Below are 18,318 nucleotides of genomic sequence, written 5' to 3' on the forward strand. Positions count from 1 at the left end.
TTGGTACGAAATCAGTGGTAAAAGTGAAGGGAAACTCTGTTCCCCCACTCCCGGAAATTATCTATGGCGTTCCTTCACTTCCTACAATTTTAGAATGGGTAAATATAGGCACGGGGAACTGTGATGTCATGTGTTCCCTTACCGTTTCATATCCACTTTTACCCCTGCATGAAATATATTCATTGCATATTGTGTTGTTCGTATTCGTAATGGTTAGTTCCATGGATGGAAAGCGTGATTATAGATGGTCCTTTACCATTATAAAATTTCAGTACAAGTATCGTTTTTGTGGCAATTTTGTCGAATAGCTCGAGGAGATTTCAAAGAACGTCTACTTTGGGCTTACTTGATTCATAAGTATGAACTTTGATATGACTAAATACATTAACAGGAAAATATTGCAGTGATTTGTGTCATGGGCAGAAGTGGCTCATTCTGGATTTTAATGCTTTATTAATTCGAAATACTAGATTCTGGGTTCTTTCATATGGCCTATTTGAGTTCTTTAAAAGTTTTAAGAACTTATGGCCTACTTCCTAAATCCAGTGCTATGTAGAGGAATCTTTCCTTAGCGTACACCCAATTGCTCGCTTTTACCTCTTTCTGAGGAGAAAACCCTCAGTGTACTGTTTCGGAACTACTTCCCTTAATTAAGAACCACTGGTGCAAATCCCGGGGGATGAGGGTGACATGTCCCTCCAATCTTGAGACTGGGGGGACTGTTCCCTCAATATTCCGATTTGAAATGTGTTTTTGGGGAGAAATGTGATGATTTGTGTCTGATTGCCACAAGGAAAAGTGAGATGAAATTGAGGTTCCCCCCAGAATAAACCTGAAATCTGCCCGCCTCTCAATGTTGAAGACAACTCTACTTACCTGATCCTCCACAGTATTGTTTTTTTAACTTCATAAATATTTTGAACATCGCTTAAAAATATTATGGAAACGGTCTTACCAGTCCCACCCAATGTTGCAGACAGATTTGCGCCGCTGTTAACAACCATAAAATATATACATTTCGGGTTTAGGTCTTGCTTAGGACTTGGAGTTAGTAATTATTTCATTATACTAATTAATATATAATCATCTTTATGCTATAAAAGGCAGGAAGTTGGAGTACATTTTTCGTCCGTCGTTTGATCTTACTTCTTAAAAAATATTTTTAAAAAATGTTTATGCACCGAACCTAAGCGAGATCGTGATGTTGACAGTCAATAAAATGATGGAATGAACATTAATGGAAGAAATGAAAGAACCGCGAGATAGCCCACGCACACGGTGCTTGTCCACCATTAAGTCCACTTGGTATGACCAGGTATCAAAGCAAGGACCACACGCACTGGAAGTGAGCACTCTATCATTGAGCTACCGCGACCCCATTACAAAAATTGTATGTATCACATGCAATTCTCTCATCTGATACATTTGATATAATGAGCTTAGACTGCACGATGTACAAATTTATTGTTTCCCAGTTATGTAGTTGCCGTTTGAGCTCCTGTGTGACTAAGCGGTTAGCGTACACGCCTTTGGCCTGGGAGACCCGGGTTTGATTCCTGGCGGGAGCTCATCGGATTCCATGTTAATCAGTAGGTCCGCGTCTCATATAGCCTCGCTGCTGAACGGGGCATTAAATTCAAAATCAATTCGGTTGCGGTTAGACCTTAGTTAAGTTTCCGCAAAATATGTCTTCAATTGGTATTTACCGTAGAACAAAAACACATTATCTGATCTGGGTCAAATTCATCAGAATGGTAGACCTTGTCGTGTTTAGTGTACAAAGTAAATATTTTAGTATATAGGTCTTTGATTCCCGATGTATAGACTTGATTTGATTTGCATTAGAATAAAGGTTTGGTGATATCGCTGAAGAACGAATCCTTTTCTTAATAAGGATATTTATTAGCTAAAAAGAAAAGAACATAAATGATAATTGAAAATAAAATGAAACACTTACACTATATATAAAAATAAAATGTCTTATACTTTATCTAGGGAAACTCGTACAGTCCTCATTTAAACACTAATCTTAATATTTTCTGTATTTTTCAAAGGGAATGTTTCAGAGTATCTAATACATAACCTTACTTTACACGTCTGGCGTTTGCATATGTTACAAGTCTCTTAATTTAACTACTGACATTTATCTTCGCCCAATGCTCAATTAAAATTTGCACACTCTTTCCTTTTAGTTTATGTTTTAAAAGAAAGTTACCCATAATAAAGATCGTGTAACAGGTGTGAACTGCATATTCAAAAAAAAAAGAAAAAAGAGAGAAAAGAAAGAAAAGGCAACATAGCAATTACTTGTACGGAGTTCTGTGCAGGAATCAGGTCAATAGAGCTAGCTATCAGGCTAATGGTGAGGGGAAGAAGAAACACGTACAAACGCAAGAAGAATGAATGAGTCTGAAGCTTTGATGGAACACACCACGTGCATACTCGTGTTCGTACCCACATTCAACCTCCCACTGCGACCTTCCAACATGCCACTAGATTGCAATTTATGGGTGTCTGTGTTACACCATCCTTCATCGTGGCAGCTAGGATAAACTACACATTTGCAAAAGAACGAATACGTAATTCTAAAACTTTGCAAGATAGAAGGAGATTGTTCCAAAGTGTTGTCATGGTAATGACGTTGATATAAGGGAGCCTGGGGTCCAGAATCCTGTTCGATAACTTTTTCTCTTTATCGTAGTGGCTATGTAGATATTATCTAAAATATTCCAAAAAAATAGTTGAAATCTTTGTTTAACGTCCTACGATTATGTCTTTTAAGCTAAGGAAGGTGAGGATTACTACAAATAAATAATGATGGAAGGATTAGTCCAATGAAAATGTGGAAAGATACGGGAATATCCCGAGAAAACCCACGGACACAGTTATCAACAACAAACTTACTTTGCTGGGATCGAAGCAGGGATCTCACGCACCAGATACAAGCGCTCTACCACTGAGCCACCGTTCCTCGTGAGCCACTATTGGGAAAGTGGTACTGATCGATAAACAATTTACACTATTAAGCAGCTGAAACTATTTTTTTTATCCAACAACAACTATGGATAAGCCCAAAAGTACCAGTCCTTGAATTAACAACTAAATATCGATTACTGTAATGAATTTGGAGTGTAATGTTTATATAAAACATATAGTCATTCTTTTGCAATTTTTATCGCCAACTCATATGAACTATACTACCATGAATAGAGCGTCACCATCATAGATGGATCCGTGGGAGAGAAGGGTCGTTCGTCCCCGCAGTGACAGGCAGCAGAACTGCAAAAGCCCGGTAAAAGAGAAAACTAAGAATCTTTCCGTAATTGAAATGAATGCATTGTAAAGTATCTAATTGCTCACTTGCACACAAAATGATAGTAAGTTTTGTGATTGGTTATCAGAATATCTGAATATTCCATGTATTTCACGGCATATTGCGTTACAGAAGCTTTCTCCTTTAGGTACTACCTCCTAGGTAATGTGTAAAGTAATAGTTAACGAAAAGGATGTCAACTAATGATTTGTCATGGAAGATAGAGACCTTTATGTAGATGGTGTTGGTAGAGTGGAAATATATAGGGTGTTTTAAAACAACACCGACAACGTTTGGGAGGTGATTACTGACATCAAGATAAGACAAAAAGTAAAGACCAACTTGGGTGCATAAGTGCTTCCTTTCGGGGTTATAACCTGCCGAAATATTGAAAAAAATGAACTCCAAAGACCCATAACTCCAAAACTGATATGTGGACTTAGGAAGAATCGTGCGGTACTTCCGCAACAATTTTTATAGAGGTAATTGGTTAATACTTCAAATTGTATGTAAGTTGCTAAACTCCCTCTATAAAAATTGTTGCGTGAGTACCTTAGGATTCTGAAACATGTATTTTTGAATAGGGCACATATCAGTTCCTAAGTGAAGTTTTGACACAACTACGATAGATCCCATAGTTTTTTTTAGCTATGGGTCTTTGAAGTTCATTTTTTCAAGATTTCGGCATCTTATAACCCCGAAAGGAAGCATTTGTGCACTCAGGTTGTTCTATACTTTTTTGTCTTATCTTGGTGCCAGGAATCACCTCCCAAACGCTGTCGGTGTTGTTTTTGAAACAACCTGTATAAAGGGGTACCGACATAATAGGGCGTATTATAGACTTTTCTTAGTACATATAGTGGAAGTGAGAGAAGGAAAACATATATTTTGACAGAATTGTTAACAAATCCAGAACTTATGGAAAACAATAAAAGTTATTATTACATTAACACAATAGAAAAAAATTTTGTTTGATGTTTGTCAAAAAGCCATTCTTGCACTCACCATTTGCACCAGCTCTTCATACGCAACACTATATTTCAATATGCACAGAGTATATAGATACATCATAGCATGATGACATTGGAAAAGTGGAAGGGATAACTTGTTTGAACATTCGCCTTGCCGGGTGGTCGGCTGGTTCGGATACGCGGTGAGATGTGCGCGAAAGAATATATGCGAGGAGCACTCGAGTACGTGACTTCATTTATAAAATTGTATTTAAATACGAGTGTTAAAATTTTTGTGTATAATTCTAGACTGCGCGGGAGAAACAGTCTAAATAAAAAAAAAACAAGCTTTCAGGGAACGAATTTTCATTTTACCAAACTTAAGTATGAATCACTTATACTAACGATACGAAGATGCGATTATTCAACTCACGTTTAGAATTGACTTATACCAAGTTAACCGGAGGTGGAGCATGTCACATAAAATTGGAAGATTAACCTGAGTCTGAGATTGGACTAATAGTTTAATGAAGCAAAGTTGGAAGCTTAGGAAAGCAACGTAAGCGTGTACAATTGCTTGTCTTCGGACAGTCAGGAAATATGTGAAACTTCGGATAATGACAAAGAAGTATATGAATCACATTCAGATGAAATTCTTATTGTGTAGGATGACGAGTAGGATGATAAAATCTTTGGCATGGTATTATTTGTGGTATCGCCGATACCGGAATCAACATTCTCAGCATAAATTATAATTTGATGTACGTATGGATGCACATATAACAAGGCAGACATTGAATGTGTAATCGGAAAATGGTAACCGAATAATAGTTTATTATGTGATGCTTGTTGTGAACACGATACTTTCAAGCGGAAACACCTGTCAGAATATTCCGATTATAATGCACTTAGAGCTCGTGCATGGGCAGAAAATGAAATGAAATGAAATCTTTGAGTTTTACATCCCACATTTATGTCGGTTAGGCTAAAGGAGACGGTGATTATGAGAAATTAGTGAAATGGTGGAATGAGGAAAGTGGGAGGAAACGGGAGAACCCCGAGAAAACCCATGAGCACGGTGTTTGTACACCACAAAGTCCATACGGCGCGAACTGGGATCGAACCAGGGACCCCAAGCACTGGAGGTGCGTTCATGAGCAGAGTTAATGCGTCCTACGTCAAAGAAGATATTTTCTGCATTTATGCAAACGTTTATGTGAATAATGAAGTACGTGAAGAACTTAATATTTCATATTGATTCTTTGCGATAAGTGAATGTTTTGTCGTGAAGAACTAGTGAATATATTGTTACAGGAAGATATGATTTCTCCATACTTGGATACGGGCGATACTAAGTGATCTGTGTTTATTTGTAAATGTTGAATTACATAGTGAACAATGCCTTGCGGTACTAATTTATGCATTTTGTGTAGTGAAGATAATGTTAAGGCAAATTGTGTGTTAAAAACAGTAAAAGAATACGTAGGTCATTACGTGAATCCTGAGAACATTAGTGCTTATGCAGTGTAGTATTTATTCAGTAATCGAACTCTTCTTGAATTATTTGAATTGTTTGAAAAAGAATATAGTGAAATCTTAACTAGAAACTTTGTGCGTGAAATTAGTGTGTTATTAAAGAATGTGCAATTTTTTGGACAGTGTTCCGTTTTTTGATGCATCTTCATGTGATATCTCACCATGTATGAGTTGTTACATAATTGATATTGAAGGACTTACTTTTTCAGATGAAGAATTTATTATTAGTGAGTTTGGTTAAAGTACATGGAAATTTGCATTGTTTGATAAAATCACCTGTAGACCATATTGTCCTTAGGTTGTCAAAACAAATAGAATGGTTAATACTGGATTTACATGAACTAGATTGGAATAATAAATAAATGCAATTATACTGTATCACAAGTACGTAATCTTGTTTATGAACTATGCTAGTAAGATGCAACTTTTTATTGTAAAGGTGCAAAAATAAATTTGAATTTAAAAATATTTTTGTATTAGATAATATTTTTGATTTGCATAGTAAACAATTTCTATCATTGAATACATCACGTGCTAACGCATTTAACGTTTCATGTTCTTTTTATATTATTACTTACAAAGGTTGTTCTGAAAAATCAGACTTTGCATTTCGTAATGCACAACAATTATGTAATTGATGAGAACAAAATATCAATAGCATTAACTAATGCATTATCATTGTTGTAACACTAGATTTCTGCTATTTTTAAGGAACTACAAGATTTAATATTTGTAAATATATTTTGCTTTGTTCTATGGGAATATTCTACAGGCACAATGAAGAAGTTTATTTGGGACTCGAACGGTGCTGGATGTTATAGCTGTACTATAAGGTAATTCCTAACCAATTATTTGCTTCACAGGAGTTCTGATAGTTGCGGTGGGAATTCCAGGATGATTGATTAACACGATAAGTTTCGCAATTGTTTTTAAATACAAAGTTTTCTGTCTAGTTCTCAGTGGTGGCACTAGCGGCAGTGAAAAGTGATAAAGAATATTCCATAAGTTTAAAATTTTTCCGTTTGCATTTGAATAATATGATGATGATGATGATTAGTAGCTAAATACCGGTAGCGCCATGCACTTCAAGCTGGAACTTCCTATAACTACAATCACATGATAAATGTAGTTCCTCGAATTTGATAATTATCTAAATTCCTTGCTCACTTATAAAAATTTTCTAGTAAATAATGAATACTAGTATCAGAAATTAGCTGCAAAAACACCAGCCATTCACAGTTGGCTGCCTCAGTAAAGTCTCTAACATACCAGCATGCAGCTCGTGCAATATCTATTAATGAATCGAGCTAAGAATAACAATGGTAGTTGTGCCACGTTATGATAGGACGTATCTATGGTCAGCTCGTGGCATAATGCAGTGATAACTGATATATATGTTCATCCTACAGGTTTATTTTTAGCGCAAAACTCGAAATAATTGTTGAAAAATTAAAATTCTTTCACTGATTTCTTCCTTATTCTCTTCTAAATGATTTGCGCTGGGCGACATAAAAATATCTCATTTAGCATAGATAAAATTCAAAGGGTCATGAAAAGTAATTATTGAAGAATTACAATTACTTTACGAGTTGCGTATAAATATGATGTCCGGATGTATGACACAAAAACAATAGTGCGTCAAACAAACCAACCTGTGCTAGGTGGCCACTAAAACGCACGAATGCTATCCAACCGAGTCAGCGCAGGGCGAAGCTGGAGATCAGACGCGTCAGCGATGGTGGGTATATACATAAGCGAGGGTAGTAAAGATAAATTTTGGCAATGATACGAGTTTCAATGGCACTTGATTTGGTTTCATACTAGTAGCGCCGCAATTGTAAGCATAAAATATAGCTTGTATACATTGCCCAGAAATACACCGCCGGAAGAAAATAGTACCTACTACAGTCATCTCTCATATGGACTCATTCACTTTATCCGTCGTAAAACACTTGTGATGATTTTACACTAGTAACCATACACTTGTAAACCTAAAATACTAGTGTATTTCTTTGCATGTAATTCTATCGCTTGCAAAAATTTGTTTTTTATAAATATGTCTTTTCATGCAAAGTATCGAATTTTACCAGTAAATCATCCAAAATAAGGTGCGCCAAAAGTAAACCAGCACCTTTGTAACATTATACCTAAGTATAATGTATTATGGTCCGTGATGTTTTGAACCACCTATATATTCATGTTCATACTTAGTTTCAGAAAGACAATTGAAAATTATTTTAAATTATTATATTTTAGGGTTCAGCTTTAAATTCTAATATTGCGTCAAAATAATATAGAAGTAGTGTCCACAAAATTACATATAACGTGATGTTTTATTATTATTGCACGTCTTTATTATTAAGTTATGTGGGTTCAAAGGTGTATATTTTGTAGTTTCTTAAAGGTCTTGTGCTATTTTCAAGGAATTTATATGTAGGGAATCTTCGGAAAGAAATTCTAAAATTTTAATTCTGTAATTTCTTCAAAAATTTCATTCTGAAATTCGGCCATGATGTCTCTTTGGCACGTCCCTTTATTTAGGTAGAAATTATTTTTCATTTTAGCAAAAAAATCTCAGTTTGGTTTGAGGCTCATTCCAGTTTTTATCATTGGTTCGGCTTCTTTTGATATGTCGAGATTTTAGGTGTTATCCTTTTGTTGCGTCACCAAAGAACCAATTAGTTCTTTTCCCCTTGTTATTCTTTGTCTTTTACCTAAAGGCGTGTTGGAGACATACAATTCAATTTCTCGTCGAAATTGTGAAGAATGTGGAAAGTTTTGTGTAAAAGTCTATGATAATTATTGTGACTGGTGTTAAATGGTCCCTAATTTAACAAGATAAGAAATTTTGCGGTAATGCACTGCTCAACGGACGGTGAAGTGAAGAGTTAAACAAATTAACATCGCTGTAGCGTGACTGTCGAGGATAGGATTGGAGATGGACGTTTCTCTTTAAAAAATTTTAAGTGCACAGTGGATTCTATATTGAAGAGCTGTGCAAGAATTTAAGGTAAAAGCTTTTCCTGTTCTCTACCTAGTCAAATGTGAGGTGAAGATATACGGAGTAGTCGACAGTAAGTTAATAATTGCATGTAAACTTTAGGCTGCTGTACTTTACCTCTCCACATGGAACATAAAATTGTGATTTAGCGTGTCTCAAAATTTTGTTTGGACTGAAGTGATGGCTTGCATGTGCATAGTGTTAGTGTATGATATCATCATGCAGTTTTAAAACGAAAATTCTGTTTCCCTAGGGACTGCGATCACATCCATCTATCATGTGAACACGGGTCCTACGCGGATAAGCCGGGGGAAGGAGTTTTTAAAATGTTTAATTTGGTTGTCGCAATGGACAGGCTGCTGCTCCTTGTGAGGTCAAGTCTCCCTCCAGTATTATTTAGTAACATTCTGACAATGTAATTCAAGAGAAAAATAAATCATTAGAAACTACAGATTATACTGCTTTAACAATGATACTGCTCCTAACGTACATAAAAATTTCAAAACATCTTTTGGTTTCTTAGCAATAAGTCCGAATGAAAATATTTAAAATTCCCAATTACGTGTCATTTTCACTTTGAAAACCTGGTGCAGATATACTTTGTGGGTGCATCATGGTATCTTCTGGCAACAGAATTTCTTTTCAATAGCTCGTGGACGTTATCCAATCTTATTTAAAGAGAATATAACTAAAATATTTAATACCATGTTAATTAATTTCGTTTCGAAAATTATATATTTATATATTTTTCTTTTAATTTATTCGGTCTGATCCGTAATATTGAAATTACTACGTCTTTGTGACTCAGGTGTGATATGGGGGCTAGGCATGTTAAATGTGTAATAAAATTTGACAATTTTCTTTTCAAGTAGAATTGGGAATTTAAAATGTGTATTAAAACTTAAGTACTCGCGCGGGGTGTTCACAGATCCCCAACCAGGCAACTTTTGCGTTGCTAGTCAGAAATCCTGATGAAAAAATATTAAAAAATGTCTCAAAACGAGTTCAAAAAATATAATTGCAGGTAATAAAACTAATATCAATTTGGGGGTCTACTGGACCCCCGCGTGAGTACTAGTGTTACAAAAAGGGCGCGAGTACTTACTGGTTAAGTTAGAATAATATATACAGTAAAATTTAGATATGTAGCCAAGATGCAAAATGCATGAGCAGTATCAGAGATATTTTAAACTTTCAGTGGAAAGTGAGATTTTACAAGTTTCAAGTAAAAGCTTTCTTGGTGCAACCGACGTAAGATACGACCGAATACTGTGAATTTTATTTTGAGTTCTCTCGAAAATTTCAGTTTGGATGTTTTCTTTCTTCCGTTGCGCTAAAATTCTACTTTGAAAATTGTGGATTTTTTTCTGGTCGGGCCATTACACACAAAATTTCAGTTTCAGTAGTCATTATTGCCAACTCAGCTGGGAGGTTGACATCCTGTGTTAGTAGTTTGTAGTTCGCAACCTTTCTCACGGCGGGTTGCGGATAGCAGACTGCTGGCTTGGATGCCGAACTTCGAGTTGTGATGGAAGATACTCTAGAATTATCTTCTTCGGGCTGAATTTGAGTTCCATTTTCCGGGGACAACTGGCTTGGTGAATGAATTAGTGAGTACTGGCCCAGTAATTTCTCGACCACCAGTCAGTGATACATATACACAGTCCTAAGGAAAATGAACATCATTCCACATTATTTTATTAGTTCCATCATTATTTTATTTTTATTTATTTACATAATGTAAAGTTATTTTATTTTTTGAAGTAGTAAAACCATTTCATTAAATTCAAGCCATACCTCACATTCCATAGGGTGAGTATGCCTAAAGTCAGCCGTCCTCAGTAGTCAGCCATTTTTTCAGTAAAAAACATATTAAATAAGCATACAGTAGCCTGTTATCAAACAAATAGTCAACTAAAATTTAAAACAGAGCTTCTGTAATCAATCTCATTTCTTCTGGCCTGGTGTGGCTTCTCGTGGCAGAAAAGAAAAATTATCATTTGAGGTCTGCTGATCCAAATGAGCAAAGTGCACATTTTGTTAGTAAAGAAATAAGGAAGAAGCTTTACTTCAAAGTTAAGTTACATCTATATTATTGTAAAATAGTACGAGTTGTTGCTTTCTTCGTTGCATGAGTGTATGTAGTTTGTTAAAAACTCGAGGTTTTTGATACAAAACAAGATATTGCGTAGAAATAAGGGGGTCTGACTACAAGTTGCATTTTTATAACGTTTCCGGATACTCACAAGTAAACCTTACGTTTGGGTGAATCGAGTCGCTGACGGAGACACATATGAGAAAGTAGTACTAAATGTGGTCAGTATTTCAGTGAAGTTATAGGTGCGAAGCTCCAGGGGTTTAGGAGATATAGCTACCAGAACATTACATGGAAGTACAGAATAGTCTTCATACAGTTGGAGGTAAAAGCTCTATAGGACCTCTTGTAACGACAAAAGATGAATAACAAATATATGGGTACATATTAGAACTAGGGGGAAGTCATATAGTAAGGGTATACCTGACGGCGGCCATCTTGAAATCCGCCATTTTGAATTAAGGTTAAGTTTTTAAAATAGGAATAGGGTCATGTGATACATGATTTAAGACTCGAATTTAATCAGAAGAACAATGGTGACGTTAATTTTGTTTTACGCGCAATTGATAAAAAGTTACAGGGAAATTAAATATTGTTGCAGCATATGTATTAGTCCTTTACCCCATCTTGTAAATTTTGTGTTAATGATAATAATTAAATAAAAAGCAAGTGGATAAATATTAGGTCTATGGTAAGAGTTGCCTTGATGGCGGCCATGTTCAAATCCGCCATTTTGAATCAGACAAAAGTTTTAAACAAAACGCATAACAGTGACATCTTATTAATAGCAAATTTGCCATAAATCGAACGGTATACCCATTTTTGCTTTATCATTATTCAGCACAAAATTAAATGGAAATAGAGTAATGCAATAGATGACTTCGGGCTAGAAGTTAATCAAAAATAGAATGTTGGCGTTACAATGTTAGTTGTTTGATGCTGTACTTGCACGCCATTTAGTTGTTTTTCTTGTATCCTGTTCACATCTATTTCTCGTTCGCTATTTAAAACTTTGTCTGATTCAAAATGGCGGATTTGAACATGGCCGCCATCAAGGCAACTCTTACCATAGACCTAATATTTATCCACTTGCTTTTTATTTAATTATTATCATTAACACAAAATGTACAAGATGGGGTAAAGGACTAATACATATGCTGCAAAAATATTTAATTTCCCTGTAACTTTTTACCAATTGCCCGTAAATCAAAATTAACGTCACAATTGTTCTTCTGATTAAATTCGAGTCTTAAATCATGTATCACATGACCCTATTCCTATTTTAAAAACTTAACCTTAATTCAAAATGGCGGATTTTAAAATGGCCGCCGTCAGATATACCCTTACTATATGACTTCTCCCTAGTCCTAATATGCATCTATATATTTGCTATTCAGCTTTTGTCGTTCCAAGAGGTCTTATAGAGCTTTTACCTCCAACTGTATGAAGACTATTCTGTACTTCCATGTGATGTTCTGGTAGCTGTATCTGCTAAACCCCTGGAGCTTCGCACCTATAACTTCACTGAAATACTGACCACATTTAGTACTACTTTTTCATATGTGTCTCAGTCAGCAACTCGATTCACCCAAACGTAAGGTTTACTTGTCAGACATTAGGGACTAACTACTGGAAATGACTCATGACTTCATTTTCCAGTGGTCAGCCCCCCATTACTTTCAATGGACGGCTACTGGATATATATCCTCCAGTAGTCATAAACCTATCATTCATTCAATTTAAATGCACATTTGTACTACTAAGACACTTAACTAATACGTATAGACTTTTCTAATGATTTAATAAAAAAAAGTAGCGGTTATGAAGTCACTAATTGCATCATGGAAGCATAACACAGTTATAATACTAGCCTGGCATTATTACCATTTCAATTCTTGTATTTTCCTGGAATTGAGGGAAGAAAGATTAAGAACTTATGGCTTGAATGAATTATTTCTCTAAAATTTAAAGGACAGGTAATGAGTAGTTTTTAAAGGTAACTAAGAGGATATCTGGGATATCAATATCTAATTGATTTGATGATTTAAATTACTTCGCACAATGTCGCGTTTCTGCACGTTTTAATTCCAAAGTTCTAACTGATCTTTAACAACTATTATTATTATTATTATTATTATTATTATTATTATTATTATTATTATTATTATTATTATTATTATTATTATTATTATTATTATTATTATTATTATTGTCTGTTCCGTTCCTAGAGTTGCCTGATTGCCAAATCAATACAGAATAATCATAAATATTTACATTCTAACTCATGCTTCTCATTCAATACCTCATAGCCTAGCTACACTTTCTCATAGTAACTTACTTGCTTTCTATCAAAACCTAATTAAAAACGTGGTTTATCTTTTTATACCACTAAGTAAATTCACGTACAGGTGCGTGTTATCCTATCTTGAAGAGAGACAACGGAAACAGAGTCAATTTGAAGCATTCCAACCAGAGAGCACTACCTGGCAGCTGTAAAGTTATCGAATACTTGAAATCGAATCTACATGAGAAAGTAAATGATGTTGAAGGTCTTCTTCAAGAAATAAAAGGACTGCTGACTGTGAGGAAAGTATATCTAACAGTTTACGAACGCGTGATTTAGCGTTTCTTTCAACCAGTTCAGAGGCATCATCTACTGGAATAGACTCAGTGTCAGGTGTTTTGCCAGATGTTTTTGAAACCAGGTGCGTTCCGGATACTGTATCCAAAGAGTCCTCTTGTTCTACACTAATGAACACAGATACAGCTAATTTTCAGTCCGAAGAGGATCGATCTGCTACATTAGTACTTGCTAGTGAGATGTTCGATAATCTTAGTCCTAAAAGAGATTTCCGCAATTGGCCTTCTAGAGCCTACAAATATGTCTGCAATATCAGAAATAGACGTTACGTCTGACTCAAACCAGGAAAACAACACATTCGTTATGTCATGTTGTGCTGAAACGACGCAAGGTGAAAGGTATGCTTCGGTTTCTACAATCGGTAGTGCCAGAAATAACTCCATATGATCTCAGAAGAAATTCAAAGAGAACCTTCGTCAAATACTTCCATATCATCTGCCTTTGATCAGCATCTTTTCTGGCCAGCTCCAATTAAAAACAAAAGTACCAAACATGTGCCCAGAGAAAAAGTTCCAAGTAAAATATTCTCCCAAGAATGGACAAATTATCAGATGGTAAAGAATGAAAAGAAAAGAAAACTAGAAGAGGAACGTTTAAGACGAAAAAGTGAGAGAATAAAAAAGAAAGGAAAAATTAGCAAAAGTCAAACAGAAATAAAAGACTGTCAAGTCAAGTAGCACTAGTAGTTGGGAAGACGAGATGCAAGAAGTTGTTGAAAGCCGTGTAAGACCTGTATGAAGAAGAATAGATAAGTGATATTGAGATCGACACATTTAAATATATTGGGTGTGATTTTTTTGTGATCACTGGTACCACTTAAAATGCACGTGGCTCAGTGAATTGTCGTACGAGAAGCTGCTAAACGAGTGTTGTGTGTCCTGAATGTGGTTAATGAGCTTCACATTAAAGGGTTAATGTCATAGCTAAGTATAAATATCAATGCAAATATAAATAGGCCTATATATTAGTTTTAAATAGGCCAGTCTAGGCCCAGGCACAGTTTTCTTAGTTTATGGTAAGTACAAGAAGTATTTTTTCCGTATATCAATATATTTTCCACGTAGTTTTTCTCTGTATGAACTCTGAGTGCAATATATTTGTCCCTTAATTTACTAACTGAGGAATTTGTCTCTTAAATTCCATTAAAAATGTCAATTCTATAGTGTGGCTGAGTACTGGTTAAAGTAATGGCTGACCTTTGGTTTTCATAGGCTGACTACTTGTTATTTTAGGGTTTCTGGTATTTTCTTTTACCTGTGTAATTATATAGAAAATATTTCCTATGTGAGCTACACAAATGTAAAATTTAAACACTGCTCTTTTTAATGGCATATGCAGTAAAAGTTATTAGTAAAAATTGGATTTTTTTATACTTTAACAAAGTTGAAAATCTCCTTAAATGGCCGACTACTGGAACATTTATCCTGTTTGTTTCGCGTGTAAATACATCATTCCTCATTCAATTTTTTCTATAATGTGTATTGTGTAGTTAAGTAATTTGCATGCTATGCACTATTTATTCAAAGAAGTGAAAAGAACTGGAAATACTGATGTATTGTATCACCAATGTCACCATCCATTGCACTGTTCCTCTTTAGCTCGATACAGTTATTATTATTAGTAGTAGTATTTATATCACTTAATGTTATGTGATGGCGCAGCTGATTTAAAATGTGATATTCGCCGCCAAAGCAAGTAATGATAGCGTAAGATGTCATGTAAGCTAATCATTTCTTAGAGGCATTGCAAGGCCACTCTGTTATAGATTATCCCTATTTCTTAGGAGGTGGAAAGAATTTGGTACTCATGTTACTAATGAATAATGTTATTAGAAAAATCCAACTAAAAAATATGTAAAGATATTAAACATGTTTGTGAATAATGATGTAAATTTATATGTATTCTTACTACCCAATGAAAATGTTGAAATACGAGCTGATCTGTTGTGGCTGATTTTATTGCCTAGGCATTTATCATGCATATGAGATGATGCAGATTCTCTTGTTATTTTCTGAAACAATAAACGTATTGAACAGGTTGTTTTCGTTTAACTTACGCGCAGCTAGAATTTTCTTATTTTAGAGTACTCCTAGAATATTAATTACTAACCAGAATGCACTACTTTATAGTTTTTTAAATTCCCATTTAAATGAGAAGAAACACCGATTGGGTTTCACTGGTGATATCGTTGCTTAGGACAAGATACTGATAACTTCTGATCAATATGTAAGATTTAGCTTAATGCTAGTCCAGTAGATTTTTTTTTAAATAATGAATAGTGTAAAATATTTTTTTTCTTTTCTGATCATCATCATATGTTTTCCTTTCTTTTTCCAGTCATAATTATTTACCATATTTTTAAATTATTTATTTCTACTTTTCACTAATTATTATTTTTACTATTGTTATTATATTCTGTCGACCAGTAAAGTAAGCAAAAATATTGGTCGTAACACACAAACGAAAGAGTTGTTTGCTTTCATTATTGCAATGTTAAAGAAAAATAATTGCCTGTCGTCTATGTTAGTAGCCTAATATTACAAGAATAGATCATAAACAGGGTCGGTGCACCAATGACTACCAGTACATTTGAATTAAATTTGAACTTTTTAAAATGCCATTAGGTATCTGTGGTGTGTATCACGAATTGCCCTCGAAATGCTAAGTGTCTGCTCTCGATGAATATTTTCCTTCAACCTTCAGAAAATTGACTTGATTTTGCAAAACTTTGCTTTCCTTTAAGCCCAAACGGGAACATGACAGGAGATATTTTCGGAAAGTGTTGCTACTTTCACTACTAGCTTCTTACTTTAGGGAGTGTATATGAGCAATGAAGGGAATGCATATGCACCTTTGCACCCCCCTAAATCCAGTCCTGATGATAAATTTGTTTCAAGCCACCATTACGTAATATTTTATGTAAACAAATCCGAATTCATAATTGTTTGAATTTATCTTATTAATTATTGAATCGATGAATCTTTATAAAAGTCAGTGTCAAGTTGTGTTTAGGCTCGTTTGTCTTTGTGAGACCTCTGAAAGCGTGAGGTTCTGGGTCATTGCCCACCGCTTGCGATGCCACTGACACAACAAATGCATCATAACTATTAAATAATAATAATAATAAATTATTTTCAAATTGACAGTATGTCTTGTTTAATATTAGAAGAAAGCACATTTTTTTAAAATTATTTCTGAAATAATAATTCTTTCTGTTGTTAGTATGAATATCGTTTAAGAAAGATAAGATGCCGAGCACTAACAATATGTATTATCTGCTATCGATACTGCCTCTCCCTCTCGATCATTTTCTGGATTTGACTCTAGCACGTTTAGTTTTCTAACGCTTTACGCCTTTGGCAACTCTGTGAAAACACCGTCTGTTACCATGTAAACAAGAGATACTAACGGTCCCAGGGAAAGGGAGGCAGTGCTTGGTGGCATTGTACATGGAAAATTTGAGGCACTGCAAATATTTGAGATTTATAACATTCCTCTCTAAAATTGTTTACAGAATATTTTGACGAGTCTTCTCGTGAGTATAAACGATAGTAACATTATTGCAACACCTTTAAAGAACATTTTGAAAATTAGAACATTCTACATCCTCTTCATACCACGTAATACTATATGATTTACCTACTAACTGATGATAGGATTTTATCAGTGGCTCACTTAATTTACATATAACATATTGGAAGTTTGAATATCCAGCTTTGTACAATCCTCGGCAAAAAACCTGCAACATGAGCATATAAGCTTAATGTGAAATGACGAAGTCCTTTGCTCCAAAATAAGCGTACACGGGAGGAGGCCGAGGTTTATCCTGGCGTGATTCGTTCCACTTCGAAATTATGTTCATTCCCTGTGCTGTTAGGCGTAGTTTCACAATCAACTTACATCCTCATGTTGCAGGTTTTTTGCCGCGGATTGTACAAACGAGATATCAGGTTTGATGATAGCTAATTCTTTTATAATGAAATCACTATTATCTTCATCAGAATGAATTGCAGAGAAGTTCACTACAATATGCATCGTCCTTAACTGAAGAAATTTTAAAATGTATCAATGTTTCGTTATTTATGTTTTTGAATAAGAGAATCAAACTGTGGATATACAATGCAGGTTATAGGTTTCTTTCAGAAAAGGATACTTCGTGGCAGGCACGGAGCCAGGATTTCGTGAAGAGGGGGCGGGGGGTCCGTGACATGAAATACTGTGGTCATCACACCAGGGGCTAGATCATTCTAAACTATTTTACTGGAATGTACATTGGTTCGTTTAGCTAGGATTTCGTAAAGGGGGGGGGGACGTGACATGAAACACTGAAGGCCCAATCAATCTAAACTACTTTACTATCAACATATATAGATTTGTTAGGACAATAAAATGAGGATATGTTGGTAAGTATTTTAATAACAAACTACGAAGAAATCTCGAGTAAAATAATGAAAAAAAGTACATTCTTCCTCTGTTCATTCAAATATAACAATTTTCCTTTCATTACGACCTCAACTATTATAAAAAGTACAATTCACTATTATAAAAAGTACACTCATGTCCAAAATGATTGTCGCATATCTATGACTGTCTTCTTGTAAGAATATAATTTGATAATGATTTTGCAGGGTACTTTTAATACTGATACCATGTGTATAATCGGGAAATGTATAGACCCTATTTGTGGTAAACTTCATAGGAAAAGAATTATAAATACGAAAATTAGGGCGAGTAAAACGAAATGTTGCTAACTGGACAAGAAAGTTTTACTTTTGTTTTATT

Source organism: Thermobia domestica, chromosome 8 (genome assembly GCF_964235325.1).
Source record: "Thermobia domestica chromosome 8, izTheDome1.hap1.1, whole genome shotgun sequence".
Lineage (NCBI taxonomy): Eukaryota > Metazoa > Arthropoda > Insecta > Zygentoma > Lepismatidae > Thermobia > Thermobia domestica.